Source organism: Mus pahari, chromosome 3 (genome assembly GCF_900095145.1).
Source record: "Mus pahari chromosome 3, PAHARI_EIJ_v1.1, whole genome shotgun sequence".
NCBI lineage: Eukaryota > Metazoa > Chordata > Mammalia > Rodentia > Muridae > Mus > Mus pahari.
In genome coordinates, this window is record NC_034592.1 from 13,961,667 (window position 1) to 13,972,108 (window position 10,442).

The window sequence follows — 10,442 nt, forward strand, 5'->3', positions numbered from 1 at the left end:
TATAGGTGGAACAACAATATGAATTAACCAGTGCCCCCAGAGCTTATGCCTCTAACTGCATGTGTAGCAGAGGATGGCCTAGTTGGCCATCATTGGGAAGAGAGGCCCCTTGGTCTTGCAAACTTAATATGCCCCAGTACAGGAGAGCGCCAGGGCCAAGAAGGGGGAGGGGGCGGGTAGGGAAGCAGGGCAGGGGGGAGAGTATAGGGGACTTTTGGAATAGCATTTGAAATGTAAATGAAGAAAATATCTAATAAAAATTGGAAAAAAGAATATATCAAACACCAAAAATTGTTTTATCAACATCTCTAATGCAAAATTCAAACTCAAAACATTAAAGGCAAGATAAAGTTAAAATAGAACTGTAACATCAAAATGTCCACAGAAATATACTCTTTCATATTTTGATATTTTCTTATTTGAAAATAAAGACATCAACTTGTAAAAAAAATTCTCCTAACCCAAAGCATGCAGGGAATTCAGGCCACAATGAAAAGACCAAATCTAAGAATAATCAAAATAGAGGAGAATGAAGATTCCCAGCTCAAAGGACCTAAAAACATCTTCAACAAAATCATTTAAGAAAACTTCCCCAACCTAAAGAAAAAGATGGCCATAAAGGTACAAGAAGCCTGTAGAACACCAAATAAATGAGATCAGAAAAGAAAAGCTCCTCATCACATGATTATCAAAACACTAAATACACAGAGCAAAGAAAGAATATTGAAAGCTGCAAGAGAAAAGGGCCAAGTAACATAGAAAGGTAAAATTGCACCAGACTTCTCAACAGAAACTCTTCCTCTTTTTCTATACCTGTTATTCATAGGTTTGGTCTTTCCAAAATATCTCAAATTTACTGATGTTTTGTGCGATAGACATTTTAGATTTGGCATTTTTGTTGACTGATATATCAATTTTTTCTATAATAATTTCTCCACATGAGGTTCTCTCTTCTATCTCTTGTATTCTTTTTTGTTGTTGTTGTTGTTTTGTTTTTCGAGACAGGGTTTCTCTGTATAGCCCTGGCTGTCCTGGAACTCACTTTGTAGACCAGGCTGGCCTTGAACTCAGAAATCTGCCTGCCTCTGCCTCCCAAGTGCTGGGATTAAAGGCGTGCGCCACCACGCCCGGCCTATCTCTCGTATTCTTTTGTTAATGCTTACATCTGTAGTTATTGTTCTCTTTCTTAGATTTTTCATTTCCAGGTTTGCCTTGGTTTATTTTCTTTATTGCTTTCATTTCCCTCTTCAGGCCTTGGGTAGTCTTATTCATATCTTTCATATACACCCATTCGACTGAATATTACTGTATTTCTTTTTGTTTATTTTATTGCTTATTTAATGTCTCTGATTGTTTTAATTCATTTTCTGGTAATTCCTTCAGGGATTTATTCACGTACTCTTTTTTTTTTTTAGATATTTTCTTTATTTACATTTCAAATGTTATCCCGAAAGTTCCCTATACCCTCCCCTCACGCTGCTCCCACTTCTTGGCCCTGGCATTCCCCTGTACTGGGGCATATAAAGTTTGCAAGACCTAGGGGACTCTCTTCCCAATGATGGCCAACTAGGCCATCCTCTGCTACATATGCAGCTAGAGACACGAGCTCTTGGGGTACTGGTTAGTTCGTATTGTTGTTCCACCTATAGGGTTGCAGACCCCTTCAGCTCCTTGGGTACTTTCTCTAGCTCCTCCATTGGGGGCCCTGTGCTCCATCCTATAGATGACTGTGAGCATCCACTTCTGTATTTGCCAGGCAAAGAACTCAAGAACCTGGATGCAGAAATTCAAATAACCCCATTAAAAATGGGGTACAGAGCTAAACAAAGAATTCTCAACTGAGGAATACCTAATGGCTAAGAAGCACCTGAAAAAAAGTTCAACATCCTCAATCATCAGGGAAATACAAATCAAAACAACCTTGAGATTCCATCTCACACCAGTCAGAATGGCTAAGATAAAAAATTCAGGTGACAGCAGATGCTGGTGAGGATGTGGAGAAAGAGGAACACTCTTCCACTGCTCATGGGATTGCAAGCTTGCACAACCACTCTGGAAATCAGTCTGGCAGTTCCTCAGAAAATTGGACATAGTACTACTGTAAGATCCAGCAATACATCTCCTGGGCATATACCCAGAAGATGTTCCAACTGGTAATAAGGACACATGTTTCACATACTCTTTAAAGGCCTCTATTTCCTTATGAGCATTAATTTAACATCCTCTTCTCGTGCTTCGGTTTCATTAGGAAATCCAGGGATTGTTGTAGTAAGATGGCTGGACTCTGGTGGTGTCATACAGCCCTGGGTCTTGATGATTGTGGGTTTTTTTGTTTTTGGTTTTTTGTTTTGTTTTGTTTTGTTTCGTTTTGTTTTGTTCTGTTTTGTTTTGTTTTTGGAAAACTACAACTTTATTGAACAAAGAAATAAATGGGGGTTTGTTTTCACATCATGGTTATTTTTGAGCCATCTGATCCATGACAGTACTTATCAACACAAGATGTTTGTCTATTTTTCCATTTGTATTTTTTTTAATTTTATATTCATAAGTATACCTAAATCAGTTAGTAGTATATGGTAACACATGGCTCACATGTTACTTAAACTGGTAATAACAGAACAGCTCTATAGTAACTTTGTAAGTTCATGTACAAATTTGAATTTTGTGCAAAAAATTTGCTTTTATTTTTTATATTACTGGGACCTGATGTCAGTTACAGATACACAAATACTTCTGTATTCTATCTCCCAGCCAGAGCAAAAATCTGTGATTTAACATTTTCATTATGCAAGTTTTCCTTTTTACATTTTCAGTAAGAATACTATATAGCCTTTTCTGAAACAAAATGTCTGGGGCGCTAATGAAGGAAAAAGTTTAATACGCTTATTTATTTAAATCAAATCCTTCAGGAAGAAATGGAGAATCTGCTATCTTTGCTTAAAAGGCTGTGTAAATATTTAACTGTCAAAACTACATACCCACATGAACAAATATGTGCAGTTCAACAACACCCCCTTACTGGAAACACGAGCATTCCACATCACAGTTCCCATAAGGACTTTTAAAAGGCTCAAAATTCTGTGTCTTCTCTGGCTTGCTTCTCTCTGGATTCCACTCATGCTTGCTTTAGTAATGGTTCACTTCATGTCATTGTCTCTGTCTTCAGAAATTTTCTTTAGAACATTCATTAATCCCTCACTAGGGTCTGCCTCAGTGTCAGAGAAAGGCTTTTCTGTCGGAGGGAGGATTTTCTTTCTCTTTGCATCCTTTTTCCACCTGAGGTAAGTCGTCCCATCATGTGTTTCCGCTTTCTTTCTACATACAATAACTGTATCAGTCTTGACTCTTTTTGAACTGTTTTCCACAAGAATAGGTTTCAAAAGATCGTTCACAATCATGGAGTAATTCTTGCCACTGAGGTTTTTACCAAAAGATCGAATGACCTCTCTGGAAGTGTACCTGTACATTCTCAGTGGGAACCTGATGGACTCCAGTTAAGGTAATGTAGATTTTCCCACACGTATCTGACTGATCCCATCCATAATTACTGATTTTCACGGTGTATCCTGTTGTACTAGGAGGAACCACAGCAGCTGTCTTTTCATTTTCAAGTTCTGTTGCATCTTGTTCTTGAGTTCCATCTCAATCTTGGATTTTTCACTTGTAAGAGTATCACATAGTTTTCGTAGTGGACTTTTCCTGCAATACTTTGACCTCTTCTAGGCCTTTCTGCAACACCTCCAAAGCGGAAGCCATGCTGTGGTGCATCAGACCCGAAGCTGGAGCTGCAGCGGTGCACCAAAGCAGACAGGAAAAGCCACCCAGGAGCGTAGCAGTGTTGGCAGCGAGCTCTGTTGATTGTGTTCTTAGCTGTCTATTAGGGATTTGGTTTTCCCCAGTGTTGGCTGGATAATCTTTACGGCAGCAGCTCTTTTAGGGAAGGTGGGGTGAGCCAGGGGTCAGACAACTAAGTTGGGGCAATCACTGGCTTTTCTTAACTATACACAATAAGAACTATTGTGAGAACTATCACATAAGAATTATATTTACAATGTCCACTCCATAATTATTTGGCAACCTTGTAGAAAGCACAGCACCACCTATTCTATCCTGGTGAGTGCAAAGTTATCTAAATCACTGTATCTAAATCACTTTCTTTTAATTTGCATTTAAAAACCTATTTTTAGAATCTAAACTACTTTCTTAGATCTTAATCAACTTAAGCTTACATGTCTTTGTTTAATAAAGAAATCAATGAAACTATAACTATCTAGTCTCCAATGCCATCAGACACAAGAAAGGATAAATACTACCCAAGTAAATACGAAATGCAGATTGAGACGCTTCCACAACCACAGAAACAGCAGAGACTGATGGCTGCCTGTGTACGTACCCAAGTCTCCTCTGGATCATTGGGGCATCCACCTTCAGCCTAAAGACCCGGACTAGCTGACAGACTTGTCTGTGGAACAGGAATTTTGAACACCTGGCCTATCTTATTTCTGCAAATTTGGGCAGTTGACTTCCCTGGGTCCTGCTTGTCTAGAGTTTGAACAGCCTATTGTCAGCACTGGAGATAACTGCATTTTTATGTCCAGTAGCCAGTGTTGCCATGAAGCATATAGAGGTTCTTCATTGCCTAACACCTACTTTGAAGTAGATTGGGAGTACTGACAGGAACAGATGTGTCTCTCTATCAGAAAATGCTTTGATTGTAAATGCCATACTCTGTAGATCTCTGAAGTGTTTGAAGACTGCCATTGTATCTATAATATATCTGAATATGTTTAACTTTGAAAACATACAAGAGGCTAAATAAAGCTTATTTCTGTAATTAGCTAAACTAGGATCTAACAGGACCACAAGAAAAATATTTTTATTAATTGGTTTTATTCATTTTACATTTTATTCATTTACATTTCAAATGTTGTCCCCCTTCCTGGTCTCCCCTCTGTAACCCCCCATCCCATCCCCCTCCCCTTTGTCTCTAAGAGGGTGCTTACCCACCCACCCACCCACTCCTACCTCACCTCTCTACCATCCCCCTATACTGGGGCAACAAGCCTCCACTGGACCATGTGCCTCCCCTTCCATTGATCTTAGATAAGGCAGTCCTCTGCTACATGTGTACCTGGAACCAAGAACCCATCCATGTATACTCTTTGGTCAGTGGTTTAGTCCCTGGGAGCTCTGAGGCAAGGGGCTATAGTTAGATGATATTGTTCTTCCTGTAGAGTTGCAATCTCCTTCAGCTCCTTCAGTCCTTCCCCTAACTCTTCCATTGGGGATCCCAAGCTCAGTCCAATAGTTGGCTGTGAGTATCTGCATCTGTCTTAGTCAGAGGCTGGCAAAACCTCTCAGAGGACAGCCATCCTAGGATCCTGTCTGTGAGCACTTCTTGGTATCAGTAATAGTGTCGAGGTTTGGTGTTGCAGATGGGATGGATCCCAGGTGGGGCAGTCTCTGGATGGCCTTTCCTTCAGTCTCTCCTCCATTTTTGACCCTGTGTTTCCTTTAGACAGGAAAAATTCTAGGTTAAAAATTTTGACATGGGTGGGTGGCCCCATCTCTCAAGTGGGGGACATGCCTCTTACTCTTCAGATTCTCTCTCCCCTCTGTTAGGTTTTTCAGCTAATGTCATCCCCAATGGATTCTTGGAGCCTAGCATTTCCCTGGCATCTGGGACTTTCTAGTGGTTTGCCTGATCCCCACCCTTGGTGACTAATTAATAACTTGTATTTCTAATTATTTGAAACAGTTAGCAATAGTATCTTTCATAAGACTAAAACTTTACATTTTAAAGAGTTGCATATGTGCAATTCCTTAATCAAGAGTTCAAACACTTATATATACAAATACATATATTTATATGGTGTAGCATATAAATAATATATAACCTAGGATTTTAATAATTATACAAAAGTCTATACCAAAGTAAAATATTTGAGACTTGTAGTTACTTTCTAAACTAAAAGTAGATTCAATAATAAACCTTTAATCCTATCAATCCCCAATTCCACATACACACACTCTTTCTTTTATAACCTGGTTTTCTCAGGTACTCTTCATGTCTGAAACAACTTGTACTTCAAGTTTTGGCCCTAAAGCTGCTTTCTGACTGCAAAAGTACCTGGATGTCCCTCATGGACCTTCACTCATGTGTTTAGTGACACATTTTACTACAGTGTCTTTAAACCTAAGGAAGCTTCATTTTCCTTTCAGAAAACTCATTGCCACCAGAAATGTGTTGTTAGCTTCTATAGTGGAAAATACTGTATTCCTCAGTTAATGCACTGGCCATTTTAAGATGTGTCTCTAAAACTGGGTATTTTGAGCTCTGGGGATTTTAGCTTTACACTTTTGTATACACATATGGCTAAATTAACTGAAACTAAACCACCACATATTTTGATATCTGAGATTTTGTGCACCTATTTACTGGGCCCTGCTAATGGTGGCAAACTCACCACCTCAGGTCACCCATCCTCTATCTCTCAAACCCTCAACTGATTTGAGATTTAACCCTTTAATCCTGTCACCCTGCATGGATTTCTCCTCCCTGCTCCCTCTTGCATTCAAGAGATGTGGGGACTTGAAATCTTGTTCCCTCTTCCATCCTGCGGAAAGCTCCCATTCCATTCATCATATCACCAGTCTAAGCTGTTAGTGTCCCCTTTCTGGCACTATTCACTTCCACAGCACTTCTACCTCTACCTGTAACCTCTCGAGTTGCATCATAGATCCCTCCATTTTCGTTCACAATTTTTTCAATTGCTCAACCATTCTCCAAACCTCTTTTGAGACAGAATGCAGGAAGCAAAAACAGAAAATTCCTTCTAGGAGTAAAGCAGGAGACAATCCAGTGGAAGCAGCAACAATAAAATTTTTGCTGATGTCCTGAAACACAGTAATCCATTCCTTCATATACTGCAGTCTCCTCTATGGCATTATGAACCAAGTCTCCCTGTACGCTTAACCACATTGGGTGCCACTTAAGTTGGCATATTTGGTTTATCTACCACCCTTCCCACCTTTTATTACAACCTAATCCTGTCTTACCTCCCAACATTAGGTAGGATAGAGAGAAGGTTATAGGGAAAAGGGAATATAAACAACTTTAGAATACTTTCTGATGACTAGGGCAAGTTCAATCTTTGTCATCAGGATATATAATTTCTTCTTATCTTTTTGCTTACAACCACTTGACAAACAGCAGCAAAAGAAACCAGCAATAGTGAGATGAGCAAGGATCACCCATGGTGGGGTCACCAAGGGGAGCAACAACTGCCACAAGGCCCTCTGGGGGCTTTCTCATTTACACTCTCTACATAGTCCACAGAATTAAACTATCTGCAGCTAAAGTCATGCCCCAGGGATGTGTAAAGCAAATTATAATCACCTGCTGTGAAGCTGCCTCTTATCCTACACAAAACCTGCCATCTACTCCTCTTGGGGGTGTTGTTGCTCTTTGTTTTAAAGCTTTTAGGTGTGTTGTTAAGTCCCTGCTATGAGATTTCATTAATTCCTTTATGAAGGCACTTAGTTGCTATGAACTTTCATCTTTAAGTTGATTTCATTGGCTCACACAAGTTTGGATACGTTGTGCATTCATTTTCACTGAATTCTAGGAAATGTTTATTTCCTTGACCCATTGGTCTCCAGGTATGGAATTGTTGAGTTTCCATAGGGTTGTGGGTTTTCTGTGGTTTCTGTTGTTGATGTCAAGCTTTAATCCATGCTGCTCTGATGTGAGGAATGGGATTATATCAATTTTCTGTTGTATCTGTTAAGACTTGTTCTCTGTCCATGTTTAAGGTCAGTTTTGGAGTACGTTCTGTGAGGTTCTGAGAAAAAGATATCTTTTCTGTTTGGGTGAAATATTCTATTGATATCTATTAGATCCACTTGACTCATAACATCTACTTCTTTCATTATTAGTCTGCTTAGTTTCTCTCTAGATGACCTGTCCATTGGTGAGAGTGGGTTGTCAAAGTCTCCCATTATTATATTATATCTTGTAACCTAATACTTTTGTGAAACTTTATTCATTCTTAGAATTTCTCAAAGGAGTCTTCAAAGACACCATCAAATACTGATGTTCTGAGTTTTTTTATTTATATCCCTTTTGTCTCTTTTCCTTGTATTACTGACTAGCTGACATTCCAGCTATTTCTTGAGTTTATTGAAGAATATGGACATTCTTGTCTCTGTTGACTTTAGTGATAACATCCATAATGGTCTATTATATTGTGATACAATACATAAAAATCCTTTCAGTTTCATTTACCATCTGATGTAAAATCATTGTTTTATCTTTATTAATTTGTGGTTTTGTTTTGATTATTTTAGTTAATTTCCTTCAAACTTGTTCATTTTTTAAAGTCTCACTTTTCTTTTCAATGTCATTAGATTCTGCTCTAGATTTTATTTTCTTTTATAACATATTCTTTAGAAATATTATATGTGAATATATTGGACTTATATCCATCTTCAGTGCCTGAAACACTTGAAACATGGCAGATAACTCTAGCTTGTTTGCATCTCTAGCTTGTTTGCATCATGAAGGTTCAAGAATTTAAGACTCAGAGGTAGATTCTACCAGCATCCCTTGTCTTCTTCTGAGACTTGGGGACACATATTGCCTATCAATTGCAGAAGTGTTCAGATTCAAGAGCCTGAGGGAAATCCCCAGGTAAAATGACCATAAAGACAGAAATATATGCACAGATGCACATGCTTCTCACTCAAAGACCCTCTCACATGAACACATACACACATGCCCACATACATACACATACAGAAACGGAGATGCACAGAGAGACAGAGGGAGGGGGAGAGAGAAGTCCAAAGATGCACTATGACAAAGGATCACACACAGACATTGACAAAACATGATATAGTTAAAGATATGAATGTACACACTGATATTTTTACACAGAGAAATAGACACACATAAAAACAATGTGCACTCCACCAACACAGGCACAGGCACAGGCACAGGCACAGGCACAGACGTTGACATGGAAAGATAGGCATCCACTTGACCACAGAGAAATAGACTTGTGCCCTCCTATATATAGTTGCCCAAGATCATATGCAAATGCAAGCATACACACTGGAACACATCTACAAAAAGCAGGAAAATGAATTTTTTTGTGGTGTGAAAACAAAGGGAGAAGAAAAGAGTGGGGACCTCCAAGAGGATTCATCCATGGTCTGACCCTCAATTTCTCTTGGAGTGTGGAGAAAGGAAAGGCAGTTAACAAAAGAAAGGTGAACTGCCAATGAAAGAGTAAACATGGAGGAACCCATGGTTCCAGCCACATATGTAGCAGAGGATGGCCTTGTGGGACATCAATGAGAGGACCTTGGTCCTGTGAAGGCTCAATGCCCCAGTGTAGGGAAATGACAGGACAGGGAAGCTGGAGTGGGTGGGTTAGTGAGCAGGGGGAGAGGAGATAGGATGGGGGGGGTTCGCGGGGGAAATGAGGAAAGGGGATAAAATTTGAAGTGTAAATAAAGAAAATATCTAATAAAAGAGAAAAGGGAAGGAAAAGAAAAAAAGGAAAGGAAAGGAAAGAAAAGGAAAGAAAAGGAAAGGAAAGGAAAAAAGGAAAGGAGAAAAGAAAAGGAAAGGAAAGAAAAGGAAAGGAGAAAAGAAAAAAGAAAAGAAAAGAAAAGAAAAGAAAAGAAAAGAAAAGAAAAGAAAAGAAAAGAAAAGAAAAGAAAAGAGAAAAGAAAAGGTGAATTGGATTTGGGGACATTGTTGAAACCCAGCTCCTAGGAGGCTAGGAGACAACAACGAGGTTGTGAAGGGTAAGACATTCTTCAGAGTCCTCCTGAGTCTAATGCAGAGCAAAAGAGATGGCACAGGAGAAAGGGTGCTGGAGAACAAGGGTACAGGACGGCTCTCAAGTTGCTGTGGCTGCAGAACATAGTTTGTCCAGTATTACAATGTGGAGAGGTTACTGTGGCTATACTTGAATATGGGAGTTCTGAGAAGATACAGAGGTATGGAAGCTCTCTTGCATGGTGGGAATGGGGCCTGACCACAGGAAGACAGGAAGACAGGAGTCCTGGCTATCTTCTGGCTGTGGGTTCTCTGGCAGAATTTCTGATTCTGATATCACATCTCTCTCCCCAACAGGCTTCCTCAGGATGAGTGAAGGCAGAACCAGGTGTCCCCTACAGAAATTGTCACCCTGTCTCAGAACTGTTGATCTCCCTCTTTCCAAGCTCCAAGAGAGGTTAGGAGTCAGGGCATTGACTGAACTCCCCAACAGTCTTGACTTCTCACTTATTATCATGTCTATGTCACAAAAGAGGTCCAAGTAAAACAGTGCAATAAGCCCACAGCATGTATGGAGCCTTTGTGCAGGTGTGATGGGAGTGTCTGGCATCCATTATAAAATAAATACGCTTCACAGAGGCCAGGAAGACAG

The 10,442-nt window shown here is 39.6% G+C and overlaps 1 pseudogene; it reads right to left on the bottom strand.

Moving 5' to 3' along the window:
• Window positions 1-3,070: 3,070 nt before the first annotated feature.
• LOC110319461 lies at window positions 3,071-3,792 on the bottom strand (annotated as a pseudogene).
• Between the last annotated feature and the right edge of the window lie 6,650 nt (window positions 3,793-10,442).